The following is a 21,392-nucleotide window of genomic DNA, read 5'->3' as shown; positions in this document are numbered from 1 at the left end:
TGGTTTTATATATAGTATTAGGTTTTTTCTCATGCTTTCTGTGAATGGCACGGGTGAATTTTATCCTACTCCCACTAGGTTATCAATATGTAATTTCGGTAATTTTGATTTCAAAAGATATTTTAAAGGAATGCAATGATTTCATTTGTGTATTCAATAAACACAAGATTTTATAATTGAGTAAAATATTCGCCATGCCTGGTGAGAGATTCGCCAAAAAATTATATATACATATCATATTATTGATAAAATCGCCTTCCATTTTTCCTATATACCATGGAGATTCGCCCATTTATTATACATGTAAATTTGGGGGGGTTCTGAAAATTTTCCCTGATTTTGTTGCATGAATGAGCATAGTTTTCTAATTAAAATCATTAAAAATTTGTTCATAATTCATGGTTTGTTTGACTATTTGCACACTTATCCCTAACCTTTTATTTTGAGAGTGAGTAGTGTCAAATCACTAGTCTTTGTTAAGGAACTTTCCTTCATTACTCAATGACCTAGCTTAGCTCAATCTTTATGGATTCCCCCCTTAGACAAGGGTATCCTTCAGTGTAGTCTATAGAGTGCTAGAAAGCCAGCAATGTGACCTTGGGTGGCTTGCTTGAGAGTTGTCTTTTAAGCATTCTAGGTGGGGTTAAGTTTTTTTTTTTATGAGAGTGTTTGAGTGACGACACAATTTAGAAAATGCTTACAAGAAAATTAGTTTACCTTATTGGCATCACCTAAACTACCTCCAATAAAATCATGAGATTTTAATAACATCTAATTTTGATAAATAATTAATTCAATAAAATTAAAAAAATAAGATTATTATTATTATTGTTATTTTTTGAATATGGAAAAATAGACAACCATAACGAGCTTGTACTTACATGACAGTGATCGATTCTATCCACTACCACAATCACTTCCAAGTATACCCACATTACCTCACACATGGTACGCTAAGCTAATCTAAGTTTAAACCAATAACGTTATAAAAAATGTCTTAACAACCCATTCCATCATCAACTAATCCACACCATGGAGCAAATTAAAACTAACTTTTAACATTAAAAAATATAGCCATTTTATTTTATTTGAAAATCAATTTTAACAAAATCACCTCCAAGTATACCCACATTACTTCACACCTGGTACACTAAGCTAATCTAATTTTAGCCAATAACATTATAAAAAATTCCTTAACAACCCATTCCATCATCAACTAATCCACACCATGGAGCAAATTAAAACTAACTTGTAATATTAAAGAATATAGCCATTTTATTTTATTTGAAAATCAATTTTAACACAATCACCTCCAAGTATACCCACATTACCTCACACGTGATACACTAAGCTAATCTAAGTTTAAACCAATAACATTATAAAAAATGCCTTAACAACCCATTCCATCATCAACTAATCCACACCATGGAGCAAATTAAAACTAACTTTTAATATTAAAAATATATAGCCATTTTACTTTATTTGAAAATCATTTTTAAGACAATCACCTCCAAGTATACCCACATTACCTCACACTTGGTACACTATCATAATCTAAGTTTAAACCAATAACATTATAAAAAATGCCTTAACAACCCATTCCATCATCAACTAATCCACACCATGGAGCAAATTAAAACTAACTTTTAATATTAAAAAATATAGCCATTTTATTTTATTTGAAAATCAATTTTAACACAATCACCTCCAAGTATACCCACATTACCTCACACGTGGTACACTAAGCTAATCTAAGTTTAAACCAATAACATTATAAAAAATGCCTTAACAACCCATTCCATCATCAACTAATCCACACCATGGAGAAAATTAAAACTAACTTTTAATATTAAAAAATATAGCCATTTTATTTTATTTGAAAATAATTTTTAACACAATCACCTCCAAGTTACCCACATTACCTCACACGTGGTGCACTAAGCTAATCTAAGTTTAAACCAATAACATTATAAAAATAACCTTAACAACCCATTCCATCACCAACCAATCCACACCATGGAGAAAATTAAAACTAACTTTTAATGTTAAAAAATATAGCCATTTTATTTTATTTGAAAACCAATTTTAACACAATCACCTCCAAGTATACCCACATTACCTCACACCTGGTACACTAAGCTAATCTAAGTTTAAACCAATAACATTATAAAAAATGCCTTAACAACCCATTAGAATCGTCATCTAATCCACACCATGGAGCAAATTAAAACTAACTTTTAATATTAAAAAAATATAGCCATTTTATTTAATTTGAAGATCAATTTTAATATCCGATTTTAGGAAACTTGGTAAAATAAAATTTAATGGTAAACTAAAATTTAATGTGAAAAGTGTAAGCAAATCAAATTTAGTGTGTGAAATGCTATTAAAATAATTTATTATAATTCATTAGCCTGTTATAAACTATTTAGGCTCGTGTACCCAAATCAGCTCAAATAAAAATCTTTTGCAAGTGAAAGGAGCATAACTAAATATTTCACTAAATTGTTATAACAAGTTGGATGCTACGTGTAAAAATTGGCATTTCTATTATGGAAAGAAATGAAAAGGGGTTCATATGAAACAAGCAAAGGCTTCAAATTGGCTTTCTTAAAACACATGCATGTTAGATCAATAAGCGTCTCTAATTTACATAATTCTTCTCATGCTTGCCCTGATCTAGATCTAAATTGTTGAGATTCCAAGATATTTTTCACTCTTTGTTTTTTCTTTTTAGAAATTCAATTTTCTTGCTTTATTTTTGAGTTCTTCCTCTACTCTTATTTTCTCATCGAATTTTTTGTTCTTGTTGAGAAGGTTTTTCCACCATGGTATAACTGTGTGGATTGGAATTTAATCAATCACGAAGGAAAAAAAAATAATTAAAATGTAGAGGTGGTAAATTTGGGGTTTAGGGTGCTTTGGTGGTAAACCCTAGGGGTTATAGATCATAGATTCTTCCGTGATAATTGGCATTGTTTTACAACTTGGAACTGTTTCTGAGATGGTAGCATTGATCTAGATCTCCTTGGTGAGGCTAGATTTTCAGTGGATTTGCTGCACATTGTCCTGTGCTATTTTCATTAAGTTGTTGCACATTGTCCTATGCTCTTTTCATTAATTTGTGTCACCATAATGGCGCCCACTCCTCCCAACATAGCGTAGGGAAGCGACCTCTTTTCTACTAGTTGGATGCAGTTACTACCCAATCTTATTGGGAGGGGGTTGGTGCCTGGTGGGGGAAAGACGATGCCTAGTAGCAGAGGAAGATTGATGAAAATGTGAGGCCAAAGATTATTAATCACAGATCTCTGCGGCATCCCAACATAGTTCGCTTCAAGGAGGTATTTTTGACTCCCACCCATCTAGCTATACTCATGGAATACACAGCAGGTGGGGAGTTATTTGAGCGCATCTACTAGGTAGGACGTTTCAGCGAGGATGAGATTTGTTCCTCTCTATGTGTGTATACGTCTAATCCCTAGGCAATAAGGAGTACATTGAACATTAATGTGGAGAATGAGGAAGGTGGAGAAATTGCAGTTCTAGATTAGCTTGGACCTACAAAGCATAAGCCAAGGTTTAATATTTTGTGAGTAAGTCTAGATTTGACACATTTTTCTAAAACACTATTATGGTTTCAATCCACTTTATATTCATTTCTTTAATAAATCTCATTTTTTCTCCTTACATGATTTGAAGTTAGGGCATTTTTACAAATTACTAGCTTGTTTACACCTCATATCTCAATATATATGGATCTAAGCTTTTCAAGTAAACTAGTTTTTATTATTTTTAAAATCCTTCAACATTATGAGTTCTTATTGAGAATCTGGGCATTCTTTGAGTGGTCATTTTATTTTTATCCCGAACTCCTAGACATTTGGATTTATGTAGGTTTGTAATTTTATTTTTATCCCGAAATCTCATACATTTTGGTATTCTTTGAGTGATCATTTTATTTTTATCCCGAACCTACACATTTGAACTTACATAGATTGGTCATTTTATTTTATCCCAAACTCCCAGACATTTGGACTTACGTAGATTATGCATTTTAATAAACTTGTTTTTTTTGTTTTTAATATTTTACGAAAATTTCAGCTAGACTCCCAAACACCCATAACAACTCGATTTCAATAAAGATTATGAAAATTTATGGGTAATGTATAAAGTTTCAGGTAAAAAAATAACGTATTTATGTAAACCTTTTAAATTTAAATAAGTATTATTTATACTTGTTACTATTTATCCACTTATTATTATTTATTTATTACTATTATTCTTTAGTTATTATTTATTACTTATTATTATTATTTACATTTTACTTATTATTATTTATTGTGAGGCGCTCTACAACCCAGTATGGTGTAGATCTCACATAAAAATGTAAATGTAAATGTAAACGTAAGCATTTAACATTTTTAATCTAATGTTGGTCCTATTTAGAAATCAATCTAATTATTATTATATATAAACACAATATAAATTTAAAATATAAATAGGTTTATGAACACTCAAAAAAAAAGTATGGTAAATAAATAAAAATATAAATAAAGTGGAGGTATGGTAAATAAATAAAACCTCTTTTTATATTTAGTCCATAATCATCTTTATATTATGAAGACTCAAGTGAAGCCTATGGGCCAAATACCATATTTATAAAAGAGGTGGGTAAATTAATAAAAATATAAATAAAATAGAAGTATGGTAAATAAATAAAACATTTTTTTATATTTACTCCATAATTCACTTTATATTTAAGAACACTCAAAAAAGAGGTTTACCATGCAAAAAAATATTATTAACCCTAATATTAATATTAATAAAAATAAAGATGGCACATGGTATTGACCCATGGTATTGACCCAAGGTATTCGGGTGGAATGTAGCCTATTTAAAGGGGGAATTAAACCAGCATAGATCCATGTTTACTCTGATCTACTAAGCTTATAGAGTGAAAAATTATTTGATCCCTCTGGGTGCTTGGTAGATCTAGAGTAAAGATGGATCTCTGGTTTACTTATTACTATTTATTTTTTCTTATTTTCTATCTTTAAATTTTAAAACATGTGGTATAAATTACATATTTATTTATTTTTTATTTATAAATCTTAAAATATGTTGTATAAATTACATACTTCACATTGATTACATCTTTAAATATTTATGCATGCTTCATTAATTGTATCTTTCAATTAGATTATAGTTGCCATTTAAAGCCATAATATACATGCCCTCATTTGAGGCTAATGATGGATGCTTGTAATGAAAACCCTTAAGGTCATGATTTTAATTTAAAATTGGGTCATTATACAAGGATAATTATTTTTATGATGAAAGATGTGAGGCTAATCATATTGATTATAGTCCATGATATTAGGATCTTAAATTAGAAATTTACCGAGATATGAAGAGAAATTCCTTAAAATTCATTATGCGAGATGGACCTTAATATTTGACTATAGGGTTTATGGTTAAATTTTGATCTCTATTTGACTTTATGACATCAAGTTGTCTATGATGATCAATGCAGGAAACATGTACCAAGAATGAGAACGAGAAATTCTAGTTACCAAGAACATTGTTCTAGGCAAACAATGTTAGCCAAGAATGCGAAATCTCAATGTCATTGCCACATTCATTGGTTTGACCATGAATATCAAGTTGCATGCATGCTTGCAGAACCTCTATTCTCACTACGCTTAAGCTCTGGGATCAAGAGTCATGTCTAGTAAGAGGGTAGCAGATTTGCAGGATTTCATGGAATAAGGAAATGCATGTACCAATGAGGAGCATATGTTGATACATGACATCCTTTCGAATGTTGTGGCCAGAGAAAATTCTTTGGCAAGAAGCAATGCTCCCTTATTCTTTTTTTATCATCTCATGTTTCTAAGTTAGCATGCTTCTATTGTACCATTTCATTATGCCTATGCCATGTAAAGATCAAGTTGATTTAATTTTACATTTGAATTCCAATATATTCAACAACTAAATATATTTGTTTTCCCTGTGTAGGTTTGATGTTGGGATGACACACTCACAAATAGGGGCAATGTAAAAGCAACACTCCCAAGAGCAAAAGGCTGAAAATAACATTTGCTTATTTTAATTCAATGGTTGGAACTATAGGTTACTTTGCTACCTGATCTTTCGAATGCATGCTGAAGGGGTCCGCAAGAAAGAAGTATGGCAATCATCAAAAGGCTCTTAAATCATGCTTAAGTTGGTATTTGGTCCTCCTTTAAGTTCTTAAAAACAATCTTATTATTGGTAACATATTGTTTGTTCAATGTTAGTGTCCATATACATTTCACTCTTAATTTCTCAGTCTGTTTGTTGACACTATATCTGATTTTCCATTTAAAGAGTGTAATATGTTGTTGAACTTTACTAAAGACAAGTGGCATATTGCAGATAGTCCTAAAAGGAGTATAAAAAATTCTTCTAAGCTCTGATACAAATACTAGGAGGGTTTGTGCCACTAAGGATTTTTTTTGTAAGTTATTTGAGATCAGTGCTATATCTTGTTTCAATTATGTTTTAAGTGACAAAATTAAAAATGATTTGAGCATAGGTTGTCCATCGATGTTTTTAATGTCATGATTCTTTCACCTCACCGTTATTTTAGACAAGCAAATGTTTTAGGAATGTCTGGCAATACATCGATCGATAGGTAAACAATTTTTTTATAATTGCAATGTCCATTCCATGATATCCTCTCTTTATTGTTTGATTATATTTTAAGCATCACTTTTGATTTTTCTTTGTATATTAACTATGAAATTGAAAATACTTGGTATCATGTCCATTTAAACAACAACCAAAGCTTGAAGATGAAACTAGTATTACAAAATATTGATTGAAATTATGTTAATTGTTTTGTGTTGAAATATTTTCATGACTATTATAAAAGTTTACTTTCATGTTGTTATTTCATTACATGTTGTTTATGTACTTGACCAAGTTCATGTGTTAGAGAATGAGATGTTGTTGCAAATAAAACAACAAGGATTAGACATCACAACTCAGATTATTTGTTTTCAAAAGTTATTTATAGCTTGAGATTTTTAGAATGTAGCTTAGTTAGCATGATTTTGCCTAACCTTTCCCTAAAGGTTGAATACTAAGTTACTAAGGTTCTATTTTCTATGGTGACATTTTATTTTCTTTGTTTATACAGTTCATCTAACCACATAGTGGCCACTATTGCTCAATGGAAGAAATCTTGTTTTAGCTTCTTGCTTTTATGGGGGAAAGTGACTTTAACATTGTTGATGTTGAGGTATATCTCATATAAATCCTTTATACTCTACTTTAGTTTATATTTCCAGTGTTCATCGTATTTCATGTATTACACTCTGCACTGTATCTTCTTTTGTTTTTAGAAAAGGAACTCAATATTGATGGTCAGCAGCAGGATTTGAAGAAAGAGGAAAATAATAACACTCGGGCGAAAAATGAAAGAAAAGGGAGAAGAGAACCAGTCTAGTGATACCCTTAAAGCCAATATCCCACATAAGACACACACATAGAGATTGATGGTAAAGCCTTCAAAGTTGGTGAATTCACTTGCAATTCTTTGGCAACATAATGAAAATGTTTTGTAGTGATGAAACAACATTTCATGTGTAAATTGTAGTCTAGCCAATATTAATTTGTAAACTCATTTTGTAATACTTGACATTTCATATAATATAATTTATGCAGATGAAATTATTTATAGTTGCACTTGATATTGTTTAGTATTGTAATTAACATATATAACTTTGCATTTTCATATTAGATGAACCAGTGCACATTTTATAGCATATTTTTAATTTAGTCACAAATTCATACTAAGTAATTTGTGTTGATTAATAATGAGCACATAAAATCAATCGAAAACTACTAAATTAGTAGTTTATATTGATTAATTATGAACACAAACAAAATGAATATACAACTAAATTAGTCGTTTACAATAATTATTAATGAAAATAAATGAAATGAATATAAACTACTAAATTAGTCATTTATATAATGAATATGAAATTACTGAAAAAGATAAATGACTACTGCAAATGATAAATTTGTGATTACAAATAACAACTAAATTTTGCATATATACGACTATTAGTAGCTAATTTACAGTATCTTATAACACGATCAAAATTTAATCATATTTCTTTGGTCATTAATTGGTTTCAAACGATGACTAAAATTTGCATATATAACTATTAGTAGCTAATTTACAGTATATTATAACACGACCAACATTTTGGTCATATTTCTTTGGTCATTAATTTGTTTTTTCGGGTGACCTTATAATAATATATTTTGTTGTATATTTGGTCATTAATTGTAGCAATTAATGACTAAATCGTTGACTAAATTAATGACCAAATTTATGACTAAATTTACTACTAGACGATGAAATTGAGACAATCAATTAATGACTAAGCTAAAAATGACTAAAATTTGGTCACGTTATAAGATACTGTAAATTAGCTACTACTAGTCACCGACTGAAAAATGGTCGTTTATATGCAAATTTTAGTTATTTTTTTAATAACTAATTAGCCATTTTGTACTAGTGCTCCATGATAAAGGCTGCTCCATAATGAACTCTTAGGGAATAAGCATGTTAGTGCACAAAACCCTAATTCATAAAACTATGCCTGAGAATGTATTAAAAACACTGCCAATGTATCAATTTCCAATGTTTCTTAATGTATTAATCTCCAAGGCTACCCAATGTATCAATCTTCAAGGTTTCTCCAATATACAATGCTCCAATAAACCAATAAAAGTTGCTCCAATATAAGCTTCTCCAATGAATGTATTCCAATATATAATGATCAACACAATAATAACGTTGTTTCCATATATGTATTGTGAACATCCATAATATGTGCCAAAAAGGAATATTTTAAGGATGGAAAATTTTCTTGAAGTTTAAAAACATTGGCGAATCTCACTAATCCCTAATATGAAAACTATAAAATGTTTATTGATATATTTGTAAAATTATTCAAATTTATAATGATTTTATATATAGTCTCTATCTAATGTTGGCGATTTTTAAGGTAAAATAGTTTATATTCTAAAATTTGGATCTGTTATAAAGATTGGAAATTAGTGAATCTTTTTTGTAGAAAATTCATGGAAAATTAGCCCATTGGGCGAACATTAGCCCCTAAAATTTTCCATGGTGCCAATGCTTTCATGTGCCAATTCTCTTAACAATATGTGCCACAACTTTCATGTACCAACACTTTCAATATATAGGTCATAATATGTGCCAAAGCTCTCAATAATAAACTCTCTCCATATATTTGCTAACGCTCTCCATATAATTATAATGTAGAATTAAGCATGGGAAATAATGGTCTCTCCAATAATATAATAAGACTGCTCCAATATAATAATATGAGGCTTCTCCAATCGTGTAATATAAAGTTGCTGCAGTCATTGAATGAATGCTTAACTATACCACTACCATACGAATGTCCATAATGATAATGATAATGATATGATACTCCATTCATAAGTTTCATCTCGATACAATTTCTTTATACCTAGCTCCATTATAGAATACAGGATGCATTATGAATAAATATTACATTAGGAATAAACACTACCATGAACAAACTGTGAGAACATTTCTTCACATGTAATGCACTGAAAATAATATAGTGCACTCCAAATTATGGCATAAAACCCTAAACATTTCTCCATTCATCATTGAATTTTAAAAACACTTTATAAATGTTGTAAACCCTACGCAAATGTTGTAGAAGCTAGTGAGCCTTGGTATTGCACCAAGAGTGATACAACTCCTAAGGGCTCCTCAACTCTATTTATCAACCCGGGGTTCATACAAAATTTGAGGTGACAGTATTATATACATAGTAGATGGAATTCTACTCATGCCACCCTCAACTAGGTCTTTTGATCATTAGGGCTCCAAAACCATTCTTCTACTGGATTAAGGGGAAATTAACTACTGAAAGTGCAATTCAAAAGCTAGCTCTAATGTAGAAAAATTAAATTCTTTTCAAATCTCACTTGTAGATGCTACTAACTTGGAAATGTTATTGGATCAATTCATGAAAGAACAACAAAGCTATGCTACCCGTAGAAAGGAAACTACACTAATTACAAGAAACCATCTATTTTCGAATTAGTCAACGGAGAATCCACAGTAAGAACAATTTTTTGTCAACGTTTCAAATCCCAACCGGGATCCATCATCAAGACAACTTGAATGCTTGATAGAAGAAGAGCAGAATATTAGGGTTTAAATAGAAATGAGGAGAGAGAAGAGGGGAAGGTCGGCTCTCAATTTTTGAGAAGTCGGCTGCCTCTCAAATTCACTTGTAAAAAATAAATTAGTCTACCAATTCATAAGTCAAGATTTCATGCATCATCTATACAATTCACACTTTCATATAAAGTAATGTTCTACTTTGCCAAATTTGAGATAAAGAAACTAATGTTATTCTCTCTTGCAGTGAAGGAAAAGGATGGCTGGAATGGCCTAGGTGCTACCTTTGATCATGGAGTCCAATATGGGGGGTCAACCTACTCCTAAACTAAGTCAAACGTTCATTACAAGTCAAAACAAGGGAAAAATAGGTTGCTAGAGCCATGCTACAGGAAGCTGCTACAGGGTCCCTGTATTGCTACGGGATGACTTGTAATGCTACAGGAAGGCTACTGAGAGGGTTTGGAAGGTAAGAACAATGAGATCAAGGGATGGCAAGATGGATGGAAGGTGACCAACACCCTTAGCCAAGAGCAACACTTCAAGAAGGCTAGTTTTGGACTAAGAGGGATGCTCACAGTGACCTAAAAGGAAGAGCTCAAGAATAGTGGTTGAGATTCATCAAAAGGGAGTGGAGAAGTCCTGGATCAAAACGGTGAAAAAATCCTTAGCATACAGGTTCAATAGTCCTGCAACATCACGTGCACCTTCTCTCCTTATCATTCACAAAATATCATAACCAATGGTGGAAAAGATGAGTTGAATTTAGAAACTATCTAACTTATGCCAAAAACTCTTATCTATGCAATGAATCAACTTCTAAAATACAACAATTATATGAAAAACAAGATAACCAATGTAGAATTTCCAAGAAATCATAAACAAGAAATCATCAACATAGATTTTTTAGGCTGTGATTGTATATTCCTCTAATTAGGATCCCATGAGAGAGATAAGATAAAGGCAACAATCATAGGATTTTTGAGGAATTATATTCTACTAAAATGCAGCAACTAACAAACATTTTAAGTTAAAAGGAATATCAATACATAAGGAGGACCTAAGTTACTGGGTTTGGGCCCAAACTGAAGAGCCTAAGCCCTCTGATCTAACTCAGTGATGGATCAATAAGAAAATTCTCATTATCGCTGCAGAAATGTCAAATACATAACATAATAATTCAAAAATAGTAGTAACAAGTGCTTGAGCTCGATAACTTCTTAGCTGCAAAAAAAATTCGAATCTAATGAGTTCCTTAGCATGTTTATTTATAAAAAAGGAAACTCCCTAGAAAATAGATATGTTTGTCTCCCAAAACTCGAGAAAGGTGGATCTAGATCTTCCTTGAACTGTATTGTCTTGCCTTCCAATGACCTCGTCCTTCTTAGCTACCAACGACTTCGAGTTGATGAGAGATAAAGTGGCGATATTGACTGATTGAAGGAGTTAAGGAGGTGGACCACCTCCTAGAATCTCTCCCTACTTTCTACTCCAATCTCTTGCATCGAAATTATCTCAAAATTGCTCCAATTCCTATATTTAAACCATATTAGGCCACATTATATATCAACACATCTTTCACCCCTCTCACTAAGCATAACATAACAAAAATTGTAAATAAATGTGAGAAAGAGATAATTTTAAAGTTGAAGGATGTCATTATTACCCTTATGATATATCTATTGATGAGCCTCATCATCACCCCCTACTGAAGTTGTCGCTCATCCTATGAGAAACTCAGTCATCTATGTCCATGTCTTTCATGGCCCTGTTGGACTCTATGACATCCCAAGGCTCCTTAGATGGTGTGCCTTATTGAGTATAGAATCCTGGATTATTTTCTATTTCTATCCACCGGTTCCTCTCCTCTTCTTTATTTCTTCCTTTTTGTAGGCCTAGAAGCAAGGGTGGACTGAGCTTGAGTCTAATCCAATTGATTTTTAATATTTTCATGAGTATTTTGTATAGGGGTGTCCTTTACAATGCATTCCTCAACCTTTCACGAGAGTGATACTCCTTGATCTAGAGACTGTGGGGTAACGCATTCCATCTTCTTTGGCATGCTTTTTGGCTTTATGTCCCTAACATCTAGAGTGTGTCTCCAAAATGTGAGATGGCTTACTCCTGGATGGCAAGGTATTTGGGTGCTATATCAGATTCATTGGAGATGATATGATTTCTAATGAAAACCATTAGTCTTATATTCTTTGTCATGATATAGAGTGGTTCTTTCTCTTCCTTTTCCATCACTTTCTTTACCTCCTCTGGCCTCCTCATGAGTCATCCAATATGCTAGGGCCATCAGTTGAATGTCCCCCAAATTTTCATTGGGATCCCAAACACGGATAATTTTAGGGGCGAATGTTCGCCCTTTGGCGAAATTAAGGGGTTTTAAATTTTTAGTGGGCGAATATTTTGTATCATAGTACATTTTTACAAATCACCTCAAATAGCCCACCTTATTTTAAGGGAGAGGGTAAAAAAGGTAAATTTAGCCCTTGAAATTAGGACTTACAACCTTCCATTTGCCCATTTTCAAGAATAGGTTTTATTTAAGTGAATCCATTCGCCCATTTTCAAGAATAGGTTTTATTTAAGTGAATCCTATGGGCCAAATACCATATTTATAAAAGAGGTATGGTAAATTAATAAAAATATAAATAAATGAGAGGTATGGTAAATAAATATAACATTTTTTATATTTACTCCATAAGTCACCTTATATACATGTAAGGGTGTAAACAAATAAAAATATAAGTAAAGTGGAGGTATAGTAAATAAATAAAACGTCTTTTTATACTTACTCAAAAGGCATGGTAAATAAATAAAAATATAAATAAACTAGACGTATCGTAAATAAATAAAACCTCTTTTTATATTTAGTCCATAACCCTCGTTCTATTTATGAAGGCTCAAGAAAGAGGTTTTATTTAAGTGAATCCTATGGGCCAAATACCATATTTGTAAAAGAGGTATGGTAAATTAATAAAAATATAAATAAACGAGAGGTATGGTAAACAAATAAAACATTTTTTTATATTTACTCCATAAGTCACCTTATATTTACGAACACTCAAAAAATGGGTTATATTTAGGTGAAACCTATGGCCAAAATACTATGGGACAAATACCATGGACTAGATTGTTATTAATACCATGCAATAAACCATTATTAACCTAATATTAGAATTAATAAAAATAAAAATGGCACATGGTATTGACCCATGGTATTCACGTGGAATGTAGCCTATTTAAATGGGGGAATTAAACCAGCGTGTAGCCTATGCTAAGATTCACTAGGACTTTACAAAGTTTTATTATTTAGTGAAAGACTCGCCAAGATCTTACAAGATTTTATAATTGAGTAAAATATTCGCCATGCCTGGTGAGAGATTCGCCAAAAAATTATATATACATATTATATTAGTGATAAAATCGCCTTCCATTTTTCCTATATACCATGGAGATTCGCCCATTTATTATATTTATAAATTTAGGGGGGGTTCTTAAAATTTTCCCTAATCCAAAATATTCATATCAGTTAAGGTGAGGTTATGCATGTAAAACTCATCCAATTTTTCTCTATCTTCTAAGCTACTTTGGTCACATAATTCAATGAATTGTTTGTAGTCTTGAAATGACATGGATCCATGTTGTGCTAGGGTCTTGATTTGGAATTTCATCCACTTATCTTTGAGAAAGAGTGCATAAGACTTGGATGGTTGTCTACACTATAATGCCTCCATGGAGAGGGTTTTCATTGTGGCCAGTTGGGTTTCCTTCTCTTGCAACTTCTCCCTCAACCATCTATTTTCTGCCTATAGTTGTTCCCTCATTGTGGACTCTTTCTCTCCTAGCTCACTTAAATCTTTGCTCATTTCAAGGACCTTCTCTCCCATGAGGCCCACATATTCCACCTTTTTGGACTTAGAAATCTGCATCCATCTGTGGATTCTTCCTCTTTCTACTTCTAGTTCAAAGAAAAGTGGAATTGAAAATTTTTAGGGAATAACACTCCCTCCTTCAATGAATTTATATTAGGATCTCAAACTAGGCTGTCAAGTAGGCTCATGGAGCTCTAGGAAGTCCTTCTCAAATGTTTTTGGGGAAGATTCCCCATCCTGTAGTTGTTGTGTTACCTTCTTCCCCTCCTATTTCTCATTCTTCCCTTCCTGTAGCACCCTTTGTTATTCCTGTAGCACACTCTTATTTTCTTGTAGCATGCTCCATTTTTCCTATAGCTTCCCCTTTCCTTTTTTTTGGAGGGTGGTAGGTGTCTTGGGTTGTTTAAAGGAGGTTGATCTAGTGGTGGGCCTCCTTACATATGTTATAGGAGTCTTTGATATGTTTTATGGAGAGGTTACCTCCTCAACTTTTCTTTTAGTGAGCCCTACCTCCTCTTTCTTACTCGGGGACTCTTCAATTGTGATAGGGGCATTTGTGGGAGTTTGAGTCCTCCCTTGCTTGATCCTCGTTCTTTTCCTACTCTTAAAGTAGAGGGTAGATTACCTTTTCCTTTTCTTTTTGGGTTGGACTAGGGTGCTCAATGTATCTAAGGTGGTAGCTATCTCATTTTCATTGGGTCCTGGAGACAAAATTGTTTTCTCTGGGGATACCCCTTCTTCTCTAGATTTAGTAGTTTTCTCGGGGCTTGGGTTTTCCCGTTGCTCCCCATTTTCCTCTTCATACTACTCTTTGTTTATTGCTACCTCTAGTTCTTCCTCTATATTCTCTGCATCTGTCTTTCCTTCCTCTTCTTCCTCTGCCCCCTCTTCTTCTTCTTCTTCCTTCCCCTCCCTTCCTCCAGCACTAGAGGTTAGGGTCTCACCCGGTGTGAGGCTCTGAGTGTAATTGAAGGTCTCTTTATCCATATAGATGAATTTGGACCAAAGGATAGGGGTCGTTAGTTTTTTCAATGCATCCACCACTATCAGTTTGATGAGGCCATGGTGAGGTGCAAGTGTTTTTCCTCTCTCACTTTTTGACTCATGTCCTTGATGGATTGTAGGAGGAAGTATGGTACAATGAGTCTTTGAGATAGGGGCAATTCTTATTGAAACCTTAGTTCATGGAGTAATCTAAAATTGTAGCCATAGACTACACTTAGTCTCCCTTCACAAGAGATGTATTTTATGATATGGTAGGCCATCTCATCCCAGGGGTACGGTAGGCTTTCCCTCCTAACTCCATTCTTGTCTTTGATAGGTTTTTCATTGGCAGTGAAGAAGTTATTTTTAGCAATGGAATTGGTGGTTTTGTCTTCTCTTTTGCATTGGATCCCTAGAGGTAGGGTTGTCACCCTGTTAATTAGCTCAAGATTGATGGAAATAGCCAATCCCCTCACTACAATGGTGGCATTGACTTCTATCTGAGAGTTTAGAGCCATGGAAAATTCATATGCAATGTCATCATCATATCCCTTCAATAGTTCAAAGAATCATAGCCACTGATGTCTTCTAAAAATTTCTAAAATAGGAGGGTGGAGATGGATTCTTTTAGTGTCTAAGGGCTCCCTTCTATTGAATCCTCCCCCCATCTCTTTTCTATGTTTTCAACTAAGTGAAGGAGAGATGCTTCCTGCAATAGCTCTCATGTGTAATTCAGTGGCAATAGAGGGTTGAAATATCTGGTTGATGACAATTTCCTATATACCCTCTAATCTATAGCCATAAAAGTTCTTCCAATTCACAAAATGACTGATATTTCCTATAGAATTTAGGGTGCACCATCATTCAAGTTATGGACATATGAAGGAGAGGGTTCACTTACTTTTTAGCACATGGCCCAGGATAAAGATAATAAATTGGAGACCAATTCGACCCTTGGTAGTTTTTCTTCACCCTTTTAGGCTTCTTGTAGCAATTTCTTGGGCTTCCTGTAGCATTTGCAGGGTTCCTGTAGCTTCTTCCTATAAAAATGGAAGAGCAGGGGTCGACTCGCCTCTATGGCACCCCAAGCTCATCCTCACCTTAACTGTTGTTGAAATGAGTGTAAATGCAAGAGAATTTGAGCCCCATTACATTATATCCCATTTTTGGCTTAGGCTTGGAGTGCTGTGATGACTTGGTAGATACACAAGGTTTCCTCTTTTGGAAAATTGTCCCCACCTGGAGTAATCATTCTCTCAGTCCCTTGTAATCAACACCCACTCTCCCTAATCCTAACTTGACTGATGTGACACCTCCACATTGCATGAGGGCTCATGATCACTTTTTGTTTATTGACCGAGGATGGCCAAGTCAGTTGGCCACCTCCAGCTTATAAAAATACCTCCTCTTGACATTTATACATTTTCTATTATTTACACATAGGGAGGAGATGAGAGGTTTCCATACCTGTGCCTACCTCATGATCAATTGATGTAGGGACGTGCATGTTGAAGCTGGACGTTTTTAATGTCACCAAGGGAGTTGTCTTTTTGTGTTTTTTCCTTTTCCTTTGTATATCTTCTTTGCTCCTCATGGTATTTGACTTTTGTTGTTGCTTATGTGCACAGGTCCTTTATTGATGTCCAAGGTGTTTCTACTATTGGAGAGTCATGCCTAGGGTGGCATGACTATTGCAAAGTGCTTCATGAGTTGGTATCACCCCCTCTACTGATGGAGAAAAGAAAAAAAGAAAAAAGAAAATAAGATCATGGTTTTCTGTGAGGTTTTCACAGGCTGTTATAGGAGGAGGTTGTCTTCCTACAGAAGCCCTTTTCTTCTCTTCTAGGGTCTTCAAATTACATGGGGGTGATGAGAAAGCATGTAAAGAGTTTGTAGGATGATGCTAGGGCTATGAGGGAGTAGTGTAGGTTTGTGAAAATGGAGAGGATGTGCTCTGTGTGTTTCTCAAGAAATTTTACAGGGTAAGACAGAGTGGAGGGTTTTTAATGAGAAAATATTAATGTTTCTGTAAACTGGGATGGATGAATGATGGATAGATGGTGCACCAGGGTGGGAGAACCTTATTTATCCTTGGAAAGGTCATGCTTGGTGGTACTTTCATTCATATTTTCCTTCTTGTAGCTTTTTGAAGCCCTCCTGTAGCACTACATGACCTTCCTATAGCAATTACAGGTTCTTCTTGTAGCAATCCAAGGAGGGGCTGAAATTTTAATTTTGAGCTACTGGGATGATGGGGAGTGGTGAGAACATGAGTTTGGATGGTGGATATGAAATGGAGGGAATCTTGAGGATTTTGGCCCTATAGCTATGGAATATGCCACTGTCTTCAAATGTGCAAACTGACAAAAATAACTAACAAACATGTTATGGATCCATGTCTTGGTCTTTTTATTTGTTTTTTTCTTTGTTTTTTTGTTGTTTTTTCTTTGAGACATGCAGGTTGCCTCAGGAGAGGTTTTCAACCTGTATGCCTTCCCTGGGTGCCTCAAGAGATATTTTCACCTAGGGATCTTTTTTACTTCTTCTTTTTCTTTACTCCTAGGATGCCTAAGAGAGGTTTTCAACCCAATAGTTGGCCTTAGATGCCTCATAATGGTTTTCATCCTAGCCTTTTATTATTATTATTATTTTCATAGGAAATATCTAGAAATGTTGTGGACTACAAGCTATGACACTTCCAATCACATTAACCTCTCTGTTGATGGTGATGATGAATTTTTCCTTAGACATAGGTTTTCTGTATACCTTCATTAATGGTCCTTATTTAAAAAACTCCATTGTCATGAAATTTCTCTATCAGGTATGAGCCTAACCATCTTGTCATCAATATTCCTTTGAAATCCTTTAACCTAGAGTCATATAGTAAGGTCCAATCCCCTTCCTAGAAAACTTTGTCCTTGATATGCCTATCGTGCCAAACCTTCCTCTCCAATTGTATAACTTCAGTGTGTAGGAGGGTTTGCATTCTGAACTCATCCAAGCCATTCAACCGGAGCAACCTCTCTTTCTGTGCTTTGGTGATTTCTAAGTCCAATTGGGCTTCCATTCTCAAAGTATTATACTCAAACTCATTAAAGAGTAGAGCTTTATTTCCATAAACCAGATCATGTGGAGTAAAACTAGTAGTTATTTTCCAAGTTGTGTTATAGGCCCAAGTGGCCTCCACTAATATGTCTGCCTAATCCCTCATGTTGTTACTCACAACATTGGTGAGGATGCCCTCTAATTCCCTATTTGTAACCTCTACTTTTCCATTTTCTTGAGGGTGATAGGAAGTATATTTTCTATGTTTGATATGATGTTGCCTTAACAGATTCTTGATCAGATGTGATGTGAATTGAGCTCCCTGATCGGTGACTATCTATCTAGGGTACCCAAATTTGTAGAGAAACTTCTCCCTTAAGAACTCAACCACTTTCTCCTTTGTTGTTGCCTTGACAATCTTTGTCTCAAGCCATTTTGTCAAATAATCAATGCACACAATGATGTACTTTTTTCCCCTAATGGTGGATCAATTGGTCCAATGAAATCCATGGCCCACTTGTCAAATGGCTCCAAGACCACCTGGGGTTGTATCTTAATTTCATCCTTGGGTGTGGGTTTCTCCATCCTTTGGCATTGATCACATCTCTTGGTATAACTTCTTACGTATTGGTGGAGAGTGGGCCAATAATAGCCAGCTTGTAGAGCTTTGAAAGTTGTTCTCTTGGCAGAAAAATGACCTCCACATGGCCCATGATGATATGCTTAGATCATTTCAAAGAATTTCTCTTCCCTATCTGGTCCAATCTTGAAGATATTTCCCCCAATCCAAGTGAAAGGGGTGCTCTTCCTTACAATTCCTGTATTTTCTCTAAATACATATTTGGAGGAAATCTTATAGCAAGTAGGTAGTTGGATATGTCAGAAAACGATGGAGAGAGAACTGAGATATAAAATAAGTGCTCATATGGACGCTGATCATTGACCATCCCTTCATCACCTACAAGAAAAAGCAAGTCTAGACAGAAAATCTGCAACTACATTTTCTTTTCCTGACTTGTCAATGATAGTTAAATCAAATCGTTGTAACAATAACAACCATCTAATGATTCTAGAATTCACATCAGGCTTACTCATCAGGTATTTGATAATTTCATGGTTAGTATGCATGAAAGTTTGGTATCCAGTGATTTACTATCTAAATTTGTTTAAGGAGTGTACAACAGCTAGGAGTCCTTTCTCAATTATAGTGTAGTTCAATTAAGCCTTTAAAGACAAATTTTTACTAATAAAGTAAATTGCATAAGGCAACTTACCATCTATTTGTCCTAAGGCTTCCTCCACAACTTTATCGAATGCATGAGCATGAATATGGAAAGGCAGAGCCCAATTTGGGCCCCTAAGTATAGGTGCATTGGCTAATTTCTCTTTCAGGATCTCAAGGGCCTCTTGACAACTATCTCTCTAGCAGAATTCTGAGTCCTTGGATAGCAATGAAAATAATGGTGAGGCCACTTTGCTAAATTCCTTGATAAACCTCCTATAGTATCCAACTAAGCCCAAGAAACTACTAATATCCCTATGCTTTTGAGGAGTAGGGACCCTTATTATGATGGAAATTTTGTTTGGGTCCACTTGTATTGCATCCTAAGATATCAAATGGCTAAGGAAAGTCCCTTCATTCATTAAGAATTCACACTTCTCAGGGCTAAGTGATAGCTTCATTTCAATGCACTTCTTTAGAACTTTCCCCAAGTTAGAGAGAGCCTGTAGGAAGTCACACCCATAGGGAGTGAAATCATCCATGCATATCTCTATAGAGTCATGGACCAGCTCAACAAAGATGCTCAGAACTACCCTTTGAAAAGTGGCAGGGCCATTACATAAACTGAAAGGAAGGATCCTATACGAAAAGGTAACCTAAGGACATGTGAATGTAGTTTTGTCTTGATCCTCAGGGCTGATCTTGATCTAATTGTAGCCATTGAATCCATCTAGAAAAGAGAAGAACTTCTTCCCTGCAAGACCATCTAAAAATTTATCAATGAAAGGTAAATGGAAATGGTCTTTCTTAGTGGCTTTGATTAGTTCTCTGTCATCCACACAAATCCTCCACTTCCCATTCTTCTTTGGGACCAAAACTAGAGGGGACACCCACTCACTATCTGAGATGGGGTATATGAACCCCGCATCCAACAACTTTTGCAACCATTCCTTTACTATGTCATTTAGGGTGGGTTCATTCTCCTCTAAGGTTGGTGAACATGTTTGCATCCTTCCTTGATGTAGATGTGATGATTAAAAATCGAAGGATGCACCCCCTTCATTTCTTTATAGCTTCAATAAAAAGCATCTAATTTCTCTCTCAACATTTTACACAACTTCTCTTCTTGGTTGGATGAGAGAGGGGTTAATCTTCAAGGTTCTATTTGGGCTAAATTATACAAATTTGACATGTGCAGCACTTGGGTCAACTAGGAATAACTTAGTCCAAGGATTACCCTCAGATTCCTTTACAAGCTCAACAAGAGGCATGGTATTGGGGGGTTGGTTCTCGAGGATTTGGTCAATGAGGTCATCTTTACTAGGTTTCCCCCCTCCTATAACAACATCTAGGGTAAATATTTGATGGGATGTTGCATGAAACAATTCATATTCCTCCTCCTCTTCCAATCATAGGGCTAATTCATGCTTAACGGATGACCGAGCAAGAGGGTACAATACTAATTCTTTGAACAAACGCCCATTCTTAATGGTCATGTTCCCGACCGTGCAACTTGTGTAAGCATCAACAGTGGCTAACCATGACCTTCCCAGGATGAGAGGATAACCATTTAATTTGGTTTTGGGTTGGAGAACCAAGAAGTCAGTAGGATACTCCTAGGAGTCAATAGAGACCATTGCATCCTCAACAACTCCCTCAGGAGGCACTGTGGATCTATCTGCAGGTTGTATCACTGTAGTGGTCTTTCTCAATGATCCTTGGAGGTTTAGTTTTATCATGGTTTCTTTAGTCATCACATTGATGACATCCCCAAGATCAATCAGGGTGTGAGGGAAAATGATGCCATCAATGTGCACATCTACCACTAGACTTCCAAGTTCTAGATATTTTGGACAAATCAGTCTCCCCAACATCAAATAAGATAATTGACCAATAACATTGATGGTTAGGGTGTATCTTTTTCTCCTCGCGAGGTGTTTGAAACATTTATATTTTATAAGCTTATTGTATATGGGAACATCCTTAATAGCTTGGAGGAGGGGTA

Source organism: Pinus tabuliformis, chromosome 2_2, assembly GCF_031772625.1.
Source record: "Pinus tabuliformis cultivar Carrire ecotype Pingquan chromosome 2_2, CPIR1, whole genome shotgun sequence".
Taxonomy (NCBI): Eukaryota; Viridiplantae; Streptophyta; class Pinopsida; order Pinales; family Pinaceae; genus Pinus; species Pinus tabuliformis.
Note: the sequence above shows the minus strand (reverse complement) of the source record.